The sequence below is a fragment of the Apium graveolens genome, chromosome 3, assembly GCF_009905375.1.
Source record: "Apium graveolens cultivar Ventura chromosome 3, ASM990537v1, whole genome shotgun sequence".
Classification (NCBI taxonomy): Eukaryota; Viridiplantae; Streptophyta; class Magnoliopsida; order Apiales; family Apiaceae; genus Apium; species Apium graveolens.
Window position 1 is genome coordinate 44,421,131 of NC_133649.1, and position 15,725 is coordinate 44,436,855.

At 36.4% G+C, this 15,725-nt stretch overlaps 1 long non-coding RNA gene and 1 other non-coding gene across 2 annotated transcripts; one reads left to right on the top strand and one right to left on the bottom strand.

The window, feature by feature from the left end:
- The first annotated feature begins 8,734 nt into the window (after positions 1–8,734).
- On the top strand, positions 8,735–8,841 carry LOC141716320 (small nucleolar RNA R71). Its single transcript, XR_012573033.1, has one exon. It is a non-coding gene; the product is annotated as a small nucleolar RNA R71 (small nucleolar RNA).
- A 5,347-nt stretch (positions 8,842–14,188) lies between these two features.
- Positions 14,189–15,149, bottom strand: LOC141712213 (uncharacterized). Its single transcript, XR_012571552.1, has 3 exons — positions 14,878–15,149; positions 14,517–14,773; positions 14,189–14,353 (listed from the first exon to the last, which is right to left on the bottom strand). It is a non-coding gene; the product is annotated as an uncharacterized LOC141712213 (long non-coding RNA).
- Between the last annotated feature and the right edge of the window lie 576 nt (positions 15,150–15,725).

A 15,725-nucleotide genomic window follows, 5' to 3' on the forward strand; every position in this document is an offset into this window, starting at 1 on the left:
AGCCTCAGTACTATAATCCACAGTCAACCCCCTCACCACAGTAAAACTATTCTTATCCGCCTTCGCATTCGCGTAAAACTCGTGAACCACACTCGTGGGCACGGTAGCGGTTGTCTTACAAAAAGTGACCAAACCCATCTCCAGAATCATCTCGATCAACTTACCATCCCTCCCAGATGGTAGAAATCCTCTCTCCTTGGCTATTGGCTTCGACACCAACCTCATATACTCTGCTTCAGCCTCCGGAGTAGAAAACCTGGGCCTTACACCCCCAACACTTGAAGAATCGGTGGTGCTGCTGCTAACTTGGGTTCGTTGTCTCTTGGGTGCCATTGAATTCGAATAAGTTTGAGAGAAAAGATGTGTTTAAGAGAGATCTGTGTGTTTGAGAATTGAGAAGTGATGGAGAAGATTGTGTGTAAGTGTGTATATATATAAGGAATTAGGAATTAGTTTTGGAAAATAGGTGGGAATTGATTATGGGAATAATAGGAGTAATGGGGTGATTGAAACTTATTTGGAGAGGGAAATATGGAAGGTGAGAGAGGGAAATTTGGTTGGAATATGATTTTGCAATGAATTCTCGATTTTCTGGCTTTTTTAAGTTACAAGGAGCCAGCGCGACTGCCCCACCTCACAGCGCGGGCGCGCCGTGCTTCTGGAAAACCAGTGCGGCCGCCCCGCATACCAGCGCGGGCGCGCGCAGCTACTGTACTTGTAGCGCGGCCGCCCGGCTTTCCAGCGCCGTGCTTCTGTAGTTGATACAGAATTTTTTTCTTTTTCTGATTCTTAAGAGTTTTCTTCTTATTTTCTTCTTCCTCTATCTACCATTGTTTTACAAACTTGGGTTGCCTCCCAAGAAGCACTTGGATTACGTCTCTAGCTTGACGTAGAATCCTGAGATCAAGTGGATAATAAAACGGCACTAACCACCTCACGGTTTATCGTATCTCAATATTAATGCTTCAACTGTTGTCCATTCACCTTTAATGCTCTGCCTAGATCATTCTCAAAAATCTCCACTGCTCTATGTGGAAACACAGTTTTGATAACAAACTGCCATGATCACCTCGACTTCAATTTTACAGGAAAAAGTTGGAGATGAGAGTTGAAGAAAAGAACTTGTTGCCATGGCATAAATGATTTGAGCACAAGACCCCTATCGTGCCATCTCTTGACTTTCTCCTTATACAATTTGTTATTCTCATACGCTTGAAGTCGAAACTCGTCGAGTTCATTCAATTGAAGCATCCTCTTTTTACCAGCTACATCTATATCAAGGTTCAACTTCTTCAAAGCCCAATATGCCTTATGCTCGAGCTCCACAGGCAAATGACATCCTTTACCATAGACCAACTAAAATGGTGACATGCCTAGCGGAGTCTTGTATACTGTTCGATACGCTCAAACAGCTTCATCCTATTTCAAAGACCAATTCTTCCTTGATGGACATACAACTTTCTCTAGAATACGCTTGATCTCGCTGTTAGATACCTCGGCTTGACCATTAGTTTGAGGATGGTAGGCTGTAGCAATGCGATGATTCACACTATATCGTTGCATCATAGCAGTGAACTTGCGATTGCAGAAATGGGATCCCTCGTCACTGATTATGACTCTTGGAGTCCCAATTCTTATGAATATCTGCTTATAAAGAAAATTTAGCACTACTTTTGCATCATTCGTCGGCAAAGCCTTGACTTCCAGTGTGACGGCCTCAACCCCGGGGTCAGGAGTTGACATCACTAACAATATCAAATTACAATTATAACATAATCCACTCACTTTTATTTCAATATAAACAACCCCTTCTCAAGACCTTTTCCAGGTTCAATTATAATTTAGGTTACATACTTATTACAAACAACTTATTTAACACAACCTGATATTTCCAACTTTCTACAACAACTCACAGACCACACCTGGTATGACACAACACACTTAGAGGAGCTCAATACAGGAGGAACTGGAAACTAGCCCTTACCAAGACAACAACATCTCCAAGGCATCTGCAATGTAAGAATATACAAAAATATTTGCAAGAGTGAGCGATAAATCGCTCAGCAGTGCCATTATATGAATATTAATCAAAACAGTTTATGATAACAATTGTAGGAATATAAATCATATTTTTAGAAGAAAACAAGTAAAACAGGTGAAAACAGATGAAAACCGATGAAACTGATGAAAACTGGATATCAATAGCTAGCATGCTCTATAAAACATCCCATTAATTGTGTTGTGTAAATACCAGAATTCAATTTTTAGCATGCTATTTTCATTTTCAGATCTTCCATTCCATTACAGGAACCATAAACCATTTATCCCGTTACGGGGACCCAAAAACATCAGTTCCGTTACGGGAACCACAAAATCTCGCTCAGATATAAAAGTATTGGATGATCCCTGGTGAGACAGCTGATCAGGCTATCTCCATAGGACGACTCTATCTTGGCCATCCTATGAAACTTGTTCCGGAACTCAGAGACTAGCTAGGTCCCTGTCACGCTGGGCTGGTGGTTATAATAGGGTGCGCAACCAATTCGCCTCTTACGCTATCTTCCTGGCCGTTACGGCCCCTTGCGCACACTCATCCAATTATCTAATCAATTTTTTTTATCTAGTTTTCCAAACCACTTACCTATCTCTTGTCAAAACAATTCTATCACAGCACACTTTCCAAATCATTTTCATTTTATTTAAAATTTTGAGATATGTACTTTCAGAAGTTACTTTTCCCCCAAAACACAATTGACAAAATAATTTGAACACAGGGGATACATAACTTAAACCGTTCTGTTCCAGTACGTAAATTTAAATCAACAATTATTCATATATTACTGAACCATCAAGATATGGTCAGAGGTACTTGCCTTGATACGCTTTAACAACTATCACAGACTAGCTTTGCACCAACCAGGATGCTAGGGATTTCGAATGGAACATACAGGAACCGAAATATCCTAAATTAGACGTCCGAATATGCTTGACTAACCTCGCTAACAGTCTACCCTTCCGTTAACAAAACCCGACTCGTAACATTCTCAAAATAATAATACACGCATCCACTAGGGTTCACGTCCTCGAAAGTCGGTTGGGTGTTCGTTTTCATAAAATTTGTATATTTGTCCTTTTATGAAATTAGGGTTATCGGTTTTAGCAAAGTATTTCATCACAACACATAATCGGGTTTCGTATAAAGTATTTATATAATCGATCGACGTTCTGATAGTCACTGGGTACGGCCCCGCATTTCCGTAATTTGATTTTCCAGAAATCGGGCATCACCTCTTTTATTTATCGGACTAACCCGTCGAACAACTCGACGTCAAACCAATTCATAACTACTACAATGACAACCCAATCCACAATCCCCCACCACCGACTCGACCACAACAACAACAATTCACCCATTTCCAAACACCAACTAAGTATAGTTATTAATTATTAGTCGTGTTTTTATATATTAATCCGTATTTTATAATTTTATTCGTATTATTATTTTTTTGTATTTTAAATCGTAGGACTCATAAATATTCATCATAGTCCACCGTCAGCTCACCAATTTCATCGCTGACGGCGGCGAAATCGTGGGTACTCGATAAAGTAGGGTTTCCAACACAGATTTCACCGATGTAAATTTCGAATAATTAAAATAATTATTCGAATAATCATCACAATTTCATTCGATTATTTCACGAATAATTCAAATATATCATATTATTCAATCAACATCACATAGCAGTAACAGGAGCAACAGGAAACAACGACAAGCATATACACGAGGCTATATACCACGCGCCACCACCTCGCTGGAAAGCAGCGAGTGGCGGAGGTGGAACAAGACAAATAACAGAGCAGGAGGCAAAACGGAGACGAGGAACACAGGCACGCACATATACATACGAGTACAGACACGCACCACCGTGACAAAAAAGAAATAGACCGAAATAATAACAGGAGTGGCCGGAAAAGCAAGAAATGGCCGAAAAACAGAGGCGGCACCGAACTCACCTGAACCCAGGAAATAAACGGGGAAGAAAAGGGATGAATAAAGGAGAGATCGAAGAAGAGAAGGGATGAAGAAGAGGAATTGAGAAACAAAAGAGAAAAGAGGACTACAAATGGAAGTGGGGGTGAAACGGGTTAAACCCGATTAATACATTTTCCCCTTGTTTTTTTTATTATTTTTGTCGTGATAACCCTGAACTCGGACACCGCAATTTAAAATTTTAACGAGCAGTTAACGGGTAAAATATTCTGAAAATTCACGAAAATGGTTTTAAAAATCCCGAAATAATTAGGAGTTCATAGAATAAAATTTCTGAAATTTTTAAATCATTTCTACAACGCACATCGGACCCGCGTTTTATAATTTAACGAATAATCGCGCAGGTAAATAAAGAACCGAAAATTTTCCAAAATAATTTTAAAATTCTCAAAATATTCCAAACTTAATAAAATGCGATTTCATAATTTTTGAAGAATTCTGGAATTAAATACTGATTTTACAATTAAATACAATTAGAAAATCATCTAAAAATAAATAATCAATAAAATATTGATTTCCAAATTTTATAAACTCCTAAAAGTAATAAATAAAATTATGAAGCAATAAAAATGAATTTAGAGATAGTCCAAGTATTTATGGAAATAAAATCACCTTTAAATAAAAAAACAAAATAACACAACTTCACAGCTAATTACACAAGTAATCCTCGAAAACCAATAATCACATATAATTAATAACAAAGTAACATCCAGCTGACAGAATCCATACACATATTTTATTTATCTAATTATTCAATAATTACACATTTAAATAATGCAAAAACATACAAGTCGTTATATCCACCCATTTCGAGACATAATAAACTGCGAACAAGATGTACTGATTATTATAAGATGAGACAAATGGCCCCATGAAGTCAATTCCCCAAACATCTCATCCCTCTTGGACATATTACCCAAATGCTGGCAGCGATCACACTTCAAAACGAACTGATGCGCATACTTAAACAATGTAGGCCAGAAGAATCCTGCATGAAGGATACGAGTTGTTGTCTTCTCTCCACCATAGTGGCCTCCATAAACAGTCGAATGACAGTCTCGCAAGATACCCTCCGTCTCGCTATACGGAATACATCTCCTGATGATTTGGTCAGCTCTTTGCCTATACAGAAACGGATTATCCCACACGTACCACTTCACCTCATGAAGAAACTTCTTCATTTGAGCAGAAGACAAGTCTGTAGGCATAATATTACTCATAAGGTAGTTCACAATGTCTGTGAACCAAGGTTCTTCCTCTTGCACCCCAAACAACTGCTCAATGGGAAAAGACTCATTAATCAATGTCTTATCCTGTGAAGTCATACTCGGATCTTCTAACCGAGAGAGATGATCAGCAACTTGATTCTCAATACCTTTTCTATCCTTGATCTCCAACTGTAACTCTTGAAGTAAAAGAACCCATCGAATCAATCTAGGCTTTGAGTCCTTCTTCGAGACAAGATAGCGAATAGCAACGTGATCAGTGAAAACTGTCACCTTCGTCCCAAATAAATAAGATCGAAACTTCTCAAAACCGTAGACAATGGCTAAGAGTTCTTTTTCAGTAGTAGTATAGTTCAGTTGAGTAGTATTAAGGGTCTTACTAGCATAGTAGACCACATGAAATATGTTATTCTTCCTCTGCCCAAGAACTGCTCCAACTGCATGGTCACTTGCATCGCACATCATTTTAAAAGGTTCATTCCAATCAGGTGCAGTTATGATAGGTGCCGTGATTAAATTATTCTTTAAGATCTCAAAAGAAGCTAGGCACTCGTCATCAAACTAGAAAGGGACATCTTTCTCTAAAAGATTGCATAAGGGTTTAGATATTTTAGGAAGTCCTTGATGAAACGCTGATAGAAACCCGCATGACCAAGAAAGCTGCGGACTCCCTTAACAGAAATTGGTGGAGGAAGGTTTTCAATGACCCTCACCTTGGCTTTATCCACCTCAAGACCTTTACTAGAGACCTTGTGCCCAAGAATAATGCCATGGTGCGCCATAAAGTGACATTTCTCCCAGTTGAGCACCATATTGGTCTCAACACACCTTTTAAGAATGACGTCAAGATTTTGCAAGCACTCGTCAAAAGAATCACCAAACACAAAAGAAATCATCCATAAACATCTCCACATTCTAACCAATCATGTCAGAGAAGATAGCCATCATGCATCTCTGAAATGTGGCAGATGCACCACACAAACCAAAAGAAACTCTTTTAAAGGCAAAAGTACCAAACGGACAAGTGAAGGTAGTCTTTTCCTGATCTTCTGGAGCGATGCAAATCTGATTATAACCCGAATAGCCATCCAGAAGACAATAGAACTCATCCCAGCCAAACTGTCAAGCATCTGATCAATAAAAGGAAGAGGGAAGTGATCCTTCCTTGTGGCTTTGTTCAGCTTCCTGTAATATATACAAACTCTCCACCCCATGAATGTTCGTGTAAGAATGAACTCATTCTTCTCATTAGCAATAAATGTGATGCCTCCTTTCTTCAGTACACACTGAGCTGTACTCACCCAAGAACTGTCAGAACTAGGGTAGATGATCTCTACATCTACCCACTTGAGAATTTCCTTCTTCACAACTTCTTTCATGATCGGATTAAGCCTTCTCTATTTCTCAATAGTTGGTTTACTTCCTTCCTCTATCAGAATTTTATGCATACAATAAGAAGGGATGATTCCCTTGATATCTGCTATATTCTATCCAATAGCTGATTTAAACTCTCTCAGAATCCTCAAGAGCTTTTCCTCATGACTACGTGAAAGGTCAGCTGCAATAATAACAGGCAAAGTTGATGCATCACCTAAAAAGGCATACCTTAAGTGTTCAGGCAATGGTTTAAGCTCTAGTGTAGGGGCTTCCTCAATAGATGGCTTGAGGCGCTTTGGAGAATTTTTCAGCTCTTCCAATCAAAGAGATTCAAACGGCATATCCAGCCTTCTCTTCCAAGGGGAATCATTCAAATACTGTAACTGCTCATCACCTTCATCGTCTTCACTATCTGAATTTCTCAACAAGTCCTTCTCTAAGGCATCAGACCTTAACATTTGGTCCAGTTCTGAAGTAACCACAGAATCGACCAATTTCACTTTTAAGCAATCCTCATTATCAGTAGGGAATTTATGGCATTGAACACATTAAAAGTCACATCCTGATCCAGTACTCGTATAGTGATCTCACCTTTCTGTATATCAATCGAGGTTCGGCCCGAAGCCAAGGACGGTCTTCCCAAGATTATGGGAATCTTCTTATCCTCCTCGAAATCAAGAATCACAAAGTCCGCAAGAAAGATGAGTTTGTCCACCCTAACCAAGACATCTTCCACAATGCCTCGTGGATATGTAATAGAACGATCGGCCAACTGCAAGGTCATATAAATAGGCTTTGGATCATGTAAGTCCAACTTCTTGAAGATAGAAAAAGGCATCAGATTGATACTAGCTCTCAAGTCACATAAGCATTTTTCGAATGACACTTTTTCGACGGTGCAAGTAATAGTGAAGCTTTCAGGATCTTTAAGCTTCGGAGGCAACTTCTGTTGTAGCACAGCACTGCATTCCTCCGTGAGAGCAACGATCTCTATTTCATCGAGATTCACTTTCCGCGAGAGAATACCTTACATAAATTTCGCATAGCTAGGCATCTGTTCAAGAGCTTCAACGAAAGGTATGTTAATATGAAGTTTCTTGAACACCTTCAGAAACTTAGCAAACTGCTTATCCAACTTCTGCTTCCGTAGCCTCTTAGGAAAAGGAGGTGGAGGATAGATTTGTTTCTCCCCTGTATTCCCCTCAAGAGGAGTGTGTTCCACAGTTTTCTTCCTTGGTTCCACTTCTGCTTCCTTATGTACTTCTTCTTTAGCCACATCTTCAGATACTGGAACTTGAGCTTTTTCTTGGCTTGCAACCTTCCCAGACCTCAATATAATTGCCTTAACCTGCTATTTTGCTTCCTTCTTTCCTGGTACTTCAGTGTCACTAGGTCGTGTACCAGGTTGTCGATTCATCAAGTTATTAGCAATCTTCCCAATTTGATTCTCCAAGGTTTTAATGGAAACCGCTTGGCTCTTGCACATGAGCCTCAATTCCTCAAATTCATATTTTTTATTAAATTGTTGTAGTTGGAGTTGTTGTGTTGGTGCGTATTGCGGTTTCTGAAAATCAGGAGGGTTGTACTACTTTGCTGTATACTGCTGATAAGGCTGTTGCACCGCCATCTGAGTGTTGCTCCAGCTGAAGTTAGGATGCTTGCGGTTGCTGGGATGATAGATGGCTGGAACTGGTTGTTGTGACCTCTGAAAGTTGCTCACAAACTAAGGTGATCACTAGAAATAGCAGACTGCTATGTCTCATGCACACCAGCACAAATCTCATATACATTAGTAATCTGATTAACTCCATAATTAGCCAAAGAATCTACCTTCATCTTCAAAGCCTTAAGCTGAGCAGCTATAACAGTAGCTGCATCTACCTCCATAATTCCTGCTACTTTGCCTTGAGTTAGTCTCTGAGAAGGATTATGGTTTTAATTAGCATGCATCAGTTCAATCAAATCATAAGCTTCATTGTAGCTCTTAGCCCATAAGGCTCCACCTGATGCTGTATCAAGCATGGGTTTAGAAGTCGCACCCAAACTATTATAAAAGCATTTAATGATCATCCAGTCAGGCATCACATGATGAGGACACTTTCTAAGCATCTCCTTATAACGATCCTAAGCTTCACTCAAAGATTCTCCTGATTGCTGCGTAAATGGAGTAAGAGCATTCCTGATTACAGCTGTCTTCTCTATAGGGAAGAATTTAGTGAGAAACTTCTGAGCAAGATCTTCCCACTTGGTGATAGAGCCTGGTGGTAGAGAATGCAACTAGCACTTAACTTTATTCCTCAGAGAGAATGGGAAAAGCCTTAGCTTAATAACATCTTCATAAACATTGTTCAATTTGAAAGTGTCACAGATCTCGATGAAATCTCTAATATGCATATTGGGATCTTCCGTCGGAGAACCCCCAAACTAAACCGAGTTCTGCACCATCTGAATCGTGCTAGCCTTTATTTCAAAAGTGTTAGCCGCGATGGCTGGTCTAATAATGCTAGACTGAATATCATTGATCTTCGGTTGAGAATAGTCCATCAAAGCATTTGTATTCTCTTCTGGTTTACCCATTGCAACAAGAGCTTCTTCTTCAACTTTCTCCTCTTCTACAAGAACTTCTTCCTCCTCTTTATCCAGTGTTCTCTTCCAAGATCGAGAACGCGTTTGCATAAATGCTCTCTAGAGTACCTGAAAAATCAACAAGTAAACAAGTAAGTAAAATATCCGAGTCTAGTAAACTTTAACGACCAGTGATGTCAAGCACATAAACTAAAAATTAACACCGAGTCCCCGGCAGCGGCGCCAAAAACTTGTTAGGATGAAAACATGCGCTAATATTCATGCAAGTATACGCGATCACAAGTAATATAGAATTAATTCTAGTTCATTCCTACATAGACTAGTTTAGGTTAATTTCAATTAATGTACTTATGCAACAATGGTATGGTTATTATTCAATGCTAAGACGATAATAAGTTGAGAGTGTTTATAACTAAGATATTAACTAATATGCAAAAACTAAGAGATTAAAAGGTTTGATTTATTATATGAGACAAACATGGGATTATAACTTTATTACTACTTCATTCAACAAACTTTTTGTTCTTAACCTTAGCATGCAATGGTGATGACACTAATCAGATAACACAAAACTAGTAAACACCAACTTTCGTTGTATGAATACCCTACTACCAGACATCCACAAAAGAGATAGAAGCTGAATAGACACCAATTATATTGAGACCCTATATATCTATAGAATTTGACAACATAATGGTTTAATGCGCAAGTTATCTATCATGATTATATAGGGCAAGTAAGATGGTTAAAATTACCTACGAATCATGCATATCAAATACACGAACCTATGCTAGCATGGAAAGTTCTAAACCCCTATATTCACTTCCGCTTCAATAGAGATTAACACTCTATCTTATAAGTTCGCGACGCTCATAAGATGAAGCACAACCAATACTAGGATATCATACAATCATCACACACTAAAGCATCGAAACAAATTAACTATTGAAATCCATAAGTAAATCCGTTATCACAGTACGGGCACCCTGACATTCTGGAATTTCTTCGTCTACTTATTTTCTTGACTGGTTTGAGATGGCGTTCCACAAGCAAACTTCCTAGACACCCTCCTAACACCAATTTAGCACCAAAGCAATGCTAAACCTCTTGATTCCTTCAAATATGCCTGAAATGAAAAAACACTACAAAATCGCATCAAATACACAAATAACTTGAGTACAAAACACCAATTCAAGCCTTTATAGGATGATCTAAGTGGATATAAATGCCACATAACAATATAGACCAATTATATTTATGACTTAATTACCAAAACAGGAAAAGATAGCTACTAAAGTGTTTCCTGCATTTCTGCATGACATGGACGTGAAAGAAATTATTATTGTTGTTGAAGTTCTTGCAGCCAAAGATGTTCTTGAAAATTTCATCATTAAAGCCCAAGACATGTTTGCCATGTCAAATTCTGAATCATCCAATCATGTTGAATTCCCTACCCTTGATTTGTCAGAGGTATGATTTTTTTTTCATAAATTATTGTGATACCATTTTTTGGAATATAGTTAAACATTATTGACTTAATTTTCTCATTATAGTCATTTGATCGGGCTGAGAGTTCAAAGACCCTAGGATCTTTCAAATCCCTCAGTAAGAAGTTAAAATGGTATATAGTAATAATAGCTTTTGAGTTAATCTGTTAACCTATGCATCTCTTACATCATATGCTCTAATATTACAGAAGTGATGACGTGTATCTTTTTTGTGGCATGGATGCAACATTCGATTTGGCACTCCAATTTACTAAAGTTTTATTTATGAAATTTTCGTATCACATTGAACTCTAAACGTTATTTCCGGTTGTTCTAAGTTTTTTTCTATTAGAATCTATCAAGATTGCACTTTGGTTTTGTTTGTCGTCTAATTCATACTTTTTGATAATCACATTTTTCATAGTTAATGCAATTTTAAGAGGAACGCCAAATTTTAGTTGCCATTTTCTAGTTATATTCGTTACATGTAGTTATTCTGATATAGTTATAACTGTTTCAAGTTAGTTATTAAGGAAAAAACAGTTTTATAAATAAAACTCAACAGCCATTCCCCAATAGTCATATCTCTGTATATTTTTTTTTTGTATTTATATAAGCGTGTCATTATATTTGATATTAGTTGGTCAACCAATGTTTTAGTAAGAACAAAAAAAGTACATAACAGATAATCATGGAACATGTTGAACATGTATGTCAATTCTCTACTCAAGGTTGGATCAAGATAAATATCCAGCGTGAGTTTCTTTAGAATGCTCCTGAAGGTCAGAATAAAAATGGCATTGACATCATTGTGAGAGATTCAAATGGCCTTCTTATTCGATCAACATATGACACCATTCCAGGCCTAACTAATCTGAACAGTGCTTTATGGGCTGTTTTGATAGGAATGCGTAGAGCATTTCAAGACCAGTATGAACGTGTTATCATTGAGATTGAAAATATCGGGGCTTACCGTGAATGCAAGTACTATAAAGAGGATGGAATAAAACCACATACTAGGAGCACTTTCAGATTTATCCTTTCACGTCTTAATGATCCTAACATTCGTTAAGAAATTAATTTGGTACATCCCCAGAGGAACTCTGTTGCAAGACGTTTGACATCTATTGGTAGAAAAAATCTCCATAATTTGTAGACATTGGACTGGCCTGTTGACAACATTCAAGAATTTCTTAATATAGATTTAGGTATTGGCCCTCCACAAGCCCGATTTGAAGATGTTGAAATTAATGACCCTGAACCTGTTCAAGATGGACATGTTGTGAATTTCTAAGCATGTTCAATTGTTGGTGTTTGATCCTGTTAATTATGTATATGTACTGAATCCATATGTAAATATGTAAGACAGTTGTACAGTTTGGTTGTATATATCAATGTAAATATTTATTGGACTTAATAATTATGTAAATATGTAAATATGTTTAATTTGATGTTACATGCATTGTCCATTCCTAAATTTTACGATGACCTACAATGTTGTCTTATATTACTGACACGTTTATCAATTAGAGTCATGATTATATTTATTCCCACAAGGAACAAATATTTTGGCAATTGTTTTTAAGACTACAAGTCATAATGATGTAGTGGTACTTTCCAATAATCCAAGTTATTACCATTTACTCATTACGCATTTCTGAAGTTACAACTATTTAAAAAATCACAAATTAGAGTAGAAAGTGAAAAGTTTTTTGTCACATTCAATGCAGTTAACTCAAGTAATTGGAATACAGAAAGCATTTTATATTTTACAAAGTTCAACAACTCCAAGTTTTCCCGCCTTTACATATATAACAGTTGCATTGCTTTATATTTTATTTAGACCTTATCATAATCAGTTATCATTCTAATTGTGCTTCATTACCAAATTACTATCTTCACTACATCACGCCAAACTTTAATATTTTCATCGTTGATACTGATATTATGTCTATATTGTTTGCATTCATAATATACGATCTTGATAGCTTTCACATGTTTGGAAAGTTGTTGATGGCTTATTTCACCAAAGCGAGCCGAATCCAAGTTCAAGAGATGTTGCAGAAGCTCAAATGGGATGCTCTATACTAGTACCATAATCATTATCTAGAAGTTAGGCGTGACCAATTCCATGGCTTAATTCGTTTTTCCATTTCTCTTGAAGTTGAGCAATCTATGTTTTATAACTCGGTTCGAATGCTTTTCATGCGCAATAATATGGATCATAATCTTGAAACTCTCTCTTTTCTCTCCGATAATCATTTTCCATCTTATTTTAGTTTTGTGTTTTTTAGAGCCGTCTACAGACCATATGAAAAAGATCAGGTTGTTGAAGAAATGTCTCATATTCTTACAATGGTTGATCTTAAATCGAAGTTAGTAGACATTGTTCATTTATATGAGGATATATACTGTTACATATCGGATATAGACAATTTGCTTCATGTTTCTAAATTTTGTCCTAATACAAGAAATAAAGACCCGATAAACAGGATTGAAGGATATCCTTTTGGTGAAGAGCTTTGGTATTCACTTTGTAAGTTGACTGTCGAAGAGAAGTACCGTGAAGAAGGTGAAATTTTTAGTGAACGTTTAACCATATCACGCATATGAAATTCAGGTTGTGGTCATTACAAAGTGTAGTTACTTTTGTTCAAGATTTTGCTCGGTGATGTTTATGACTGATGTGTTGCAGTTTTATTGAATTTAGTAAGAAATTGAAACATTTGGTAGTTTAACTTATGACATTTATATCCTTGGTATTAAATGGAATATTATTGTTCTTTGCTTTTGTTCAAATAACATGACATTGAGCTCTAATATATATGTTTGGACATGGAAATGAAATTATTTTGGTATGTAGTCCAAGATCGATTGTATGATACAATATTTTGTTACAATAAATAAAGATATGATAGAGATAACAATTATATAATTATAGATTTTGTGATGTCAAAACCACAATTACAATTAACTCATAATACATAATTTGGCCATATTTTGGACAGAAAATCAATTATACTATAGCAAGATAACCTCAAACTTGTTAGACGTGGTTAATTGGTAAATATCACTAACTTACAAAATCCTCGAGTTTCCAAAATTGTAGTCATTAAAACTATGTTTGTGATAATAACTCATAAGTACTGCCTTTAAAGTTTTTGAAAATATAGTTTTCTTGAGGATCATGGGCTATGAGTTACAATACAAGTGTAACTCAAATAGGTTTTAAATCTACACATGGAGTATTATATGCACTTTCATTAAATCGAAAAATTGTATGTGTAATTCATAGGTCGTGATTTGATATTATGATTAGTTAAGCACCTTAATGGAATCATAAAAGCAATTAATACATATGCCCAATGGCATGCATACCGATAATTATCAAAACTTATATAAATTCAGTAATACGAAACATGGCAAATGCCATGTTTGTAATGATACGTATACATGTGAAATCCATACCATAAAAATTGGCGACTATATCAACATTACATGTCTTTGATGAAAGCATAGGTTAAAAACATTAGGATATCAGCAGAAACGCAAGCATGGTCATGTGATGTTTTCAGTCGAATTCATCTCCATTCCATTATCCCTGAACTATGTTTCCTGGATATTCACTGCATCAAGAAAAAGATCATTTGTATCTTTAAATGTGTGTGTTCTAATGGAGGTAAACAGTCAGTTCATTATAAACTAAAAATAGTTTATGTAAGTTCAGCAATGATCGTCAATTAATATGACCATACTATATAACATAATTGTTATTAGTAGAGTTCTCACCAGGCTTTGGGTCTGATGTGCAAACAACCTTTGCACTCCATATTTGTTAAAAATGACAACATCAAACCAACCAGCTTCCCAGTTTGTGAACACAATAAAATCTCTCAGGTTGAGATCAATATTTCCTGGAATTTTATAGAGACCAAAGAACCTCTTCCCATAATTGCAAAAATAACCTGTAAATACTGTATCCAAAGGGAGACAATAGAGAACAACTTCAGGGATATGCTTGCCAAATCGTGCCAATATGGAATATCCTGTATCAAAAGTAAAAACATATTGATACTATGTATTCCCATTATGTAAATAATAAAAATTTCCCGATTAAAGCATTTTACAAGTTTATGAAAAAATAACTTACAACTATGCCATCATAGATTGTATTCTCATTAGCTTCGACTAAAATTTTCCATCCAGCACCAGCAACATTGGATGATCATGTTTGTAAAAAGTATAATTACAATCATGACTTAAAATAATGTCAATGTTCAACCATATAGTCAAGAGCATATTACAGTAGTACATTGCTTGGCCACATAGAAATTCGGTTATTCTGGTATGACATACTCCATTTCACATCCCGTGTTATAAAAATGTGACCCCAGAAATTTCCTTCACCTTTATAATAGAGAAGAAGTTTATAACCAATGCTTTTTGTGAACACTTTGATGAGTTCCTCAACTCCAGTTAGGCTTTCACTCTTTTTCTCATAAGAAAATTGTAGATGTTGGCCACTTGGTAGCATTATTAATCCATTACCAGGAAGATTTTCGCCATATTTAGAAGCAATGGGGAGTGGTAATTTCTGAAGGCATAAATTATGACTTATTCATTAACTCAATTATTGAAGTCAGTACACATAATGGGACAAAAGATTAAGTTATTTACCAATTCATCCATGAGAGGTGGCATTGTGGGATCATCCTGAATGATGAATGCTGGAATTTTGACAGGGTCAGAGTTTTGCTAATAATAAAAATAACTATAATTAGAAACTACAAATTAAGTCTAATTGCCCAATTAATAAAACCTGTTCAATGCAACAATTGTAATCTTAATGTTTTTTGGCTTCAAATACAAGCATAATCATTTTGTTAATGGATTACAGGATATTGTAGTAACTCTTGCTATTATGAATCAATCAGATGCTAAGTCTAGGTGCAATGCTAAACATCTCTTAATACAATCATGGCAGATACTACTATAAAT